The sequence below is a fragment of the Oryx dammah genome, unplaced genomic scaffold (genome assembly GCF_014754425.2).
Source record: "Oryx dammah isolate SB20612 unplaced genomic scaffold, SCBI_Odam_1.1 HiC_scaffold_23, whole genome shotgun sequence".
Classification (NCBI taxonomy): Eukaryota; Metazoa; Chordata; class Mammalia; order Artiodactyla; family Bovidae; genus Oryx; species Oryx dammah.
In genome coordinates, this window is record NW_024070207.1 from 92174376 (window position 1) to 92177214 (window position 2839).

A 2839-nucleotide genomic window follows, 5' to 3' on the forward strand; every position below is an offset into this window, starting at 1 on the left:
TTTTCCTCCACAGTTAGCACAGCCATAGAATAATGACACTGCATTAGAGACATGAATCACAGCATAAATACTTGTTTTATTATGATAAAATAAATCACTGCTTGTCGGTTTCTATAGACAGGCAGAAAATACATCAGGCTTTCTTTATTATTATTATTATCATTATGCACTGGAACAGAGACCATCATTTATTGAACAGTATGTGTTTAAAAAATGTCTCAATGCCTATAATGAAACAGATGATATGTGATCCTGCAGATCCTTAGGCCAAGCCTGGGTGACTGTTTTCCTACAGAAGAAAAGAATCTTAACACCTCCAATATGATAGATAAAGAAGCATAGTAGCAAGGTAGGAAAAGAACGATGAGAGGGGAGCAGGAAAGGGGGAAATGAAGCTAAAGACATAATAGTTTCTGTAAATATATATCACCCTATGTTGAAACTAAAGAACTGAAGGGGGTTGTCATGGCGGTGTCTCTTCAGTCATCAGTAAATTACATAGTCCTGCACTCAATAGGTAGAGAAGGCAATGGCACCCCACTCCAGTACGCTCGCCTGGAAAATCTCATGGACTGAGGAGCCTGGTGGGCTGCAGTCCGTGGGGTCGCTAAGAGTCGGACACGACTGAGCGACTTCACTTTCACTTTTCACTTTCATGCATTGGAGAAGGAAATGGCAACCCACTCCAGTGTTCTTGCCTGGAGAATCCCAGGGACAGGGAGCCTGGTGGGCTGCTGTCTCTGGAGTCGCACAGGGTCAGACACAATTGAAGCGACTTAGCAGCAGTAGCAGCAGCACTCAATAGGAGAGTATTGAGCCTTTGTGCTAATCAGGATGAGCTAGGGTACACTAGAGTAACAAGCTCCAGCAGCCTAAAGGTTAATTTCTCACTTTTGTGACAGTTCTAGAAGGTGACTTGGGACCGTGTTGTTACCATCATTGTCCTTTTGAGTCTCAGGCTATTGGAGCAGCCAATGTGGATATTGCCAGTAACCAGGACAAAAGGAAAAAAGAGCCTCACATGGATTCTCGAAGCTTCTGCCAAAGGTGACTCACGTCCTTTCTCCTAGTGAATCACTGGTCAAGACAAACCACATGGCTAAGCCTGACAGCACAATGGGAAGGTATTCTCCTCCTATAGCTCCCAGCTTGCAGAACCATACTTCAGTGGATTTCATGGTGAAGTTGGTGAAGTTGCTCAGTCGTGTCAGACTCTTTGCGACCTCGTGGACTGTAACCTACTACGCTTCTCCGTCCATGGGATTCTCCAGGCAAGAATACTGGAGTGGATTGCCATTTCCTTCTCCAGGGGATCTTCCTGACCCAGGGATCGAACCTGGGTCTCCCGCATTGGAGGCAGACGCTTTAACCTCTGAGCCACCAGGGAAGCTTGAGATATCCAGGTTTCAGGAGAGCATCCTTCCTTAAAGAGAGACAAAATGTGGGGCAGTCAAGTGATTTCAGTGGTACAAGTGCCCCTTCTCAGTGATATGAAAGAATCATGGCCCACTCCATCCATGGATAGAGCAATGATACTGTCAGAGAAGAACATTGAAGGAAAATGTCTGGGAAATGCCAGGGAAAGTAGAAAAACTTAAAGGGCTCCATCTTTCCAAGAATTGACCAAAGTGCCCCCCAAACCTATTCTTCACCCTTCCCAACATCAATAGAAATCTGGAACTGCTTAAGTAGATAAGAACTTTTGAGACTGAAATCTTCTTTGAAAATATAAAGAAACTGAGTCACTGAAGTGAGTCCAAGAACTCAAAAAACTGAAGCAGATACTGGTGTGCAGGAGGTGGGAGAATGGTGTACCAGACAATAAGGCTTCACCACCCATAGGAAGGTTGTGGTGGGAGGAAAGCTGGAGGTTTCATGGTGATTGGTATGTGAGCATTTTTATGTCCATTTCAGCTGGCAACGTTGCCACCTCCTCTTACTTCCACTCCTCCTGCTGCTGCCCAGGGCCATCTTGACACTACTTCCCTGCTTCTCCACCACCACAGGAAATTCCAGGATAAAAAAAAGATGGGAAACTGAAGTTGTCACCCTGGGACAGCCCTGTCTACAGTCCTCTTTCAAGGGTAGCTGGGATTGTCCCTGGAGCAGGCTTTCTCCAACCTCTGCCATGCTCTCAGTCCTCCTCATAAGTACCTCTTACAGATACAGGCAGAGAAATCAATAATGAATATGTCAAAGTACGTGGGATAAGGAATCCTGGACAAAATGGAGTTTTCTATCGGTCTCAATGTCCAACAATTCATGCTTGGAATTTATCAAGAGACCAGTTCTTATACAATACAGTGCTGATGCACCTACTGAATTCTCACTGTGTCATTGAATGTCATAAGTAGAGGAAATGCAGAATGGGCACATGAAGGTTGGGAAAATAAATTACCACTTCTCTTAATCACCTTTCTGGCTTTGCTGATTCCCAGTGAAGTCTCATCTCTTCCTTCATTCTAAAACTCTTGAAAGCAAGCTCTAAGTAAGAAATACTAAAGACCTGCTTTGTTTGAAGTAAGAATAATAACAATAATAAGTGTGTATATGGCAGATGTTGTAGAGACATTATTCTAATCCTTACACCGGTCCAATGAAGGGGCAATATTATCCATTCCATTTAGAGATGAGATAAACATCACACATAAGTCTCAACCATGGAGTTCCATGGATGTGATAGGTAGAATAATCCCCTCCACTGAGCAATCATATCTATACCTTAATCCCTGGAACCTATGAATATGTTACCTTACGTTGCAAATGGGATTTTGAAGATGTGCTAAGGGCAAAAATGTTTACATGGGGGAGGTGGCTCAGATGGTAAAGAATCTTCCTG

General features: G+C 43.7%; 1 non-coding gene across 1 annotated transcript; it reads right to left on the reverse strand.

The window, feature by feature from the left end:
- Positions 1-1314: 1314 nt before the first annotated feature.
- On the reverse strand, positions 1315-1387 carry TRNAW-CCA. Its single transcript has one exon. It is a non-coding gene; the product is annotated as a tRNA-Trp (tRNA).
- Between the last annotated feature and the right edge of the window lie 1452 nt (positions 1388-2839).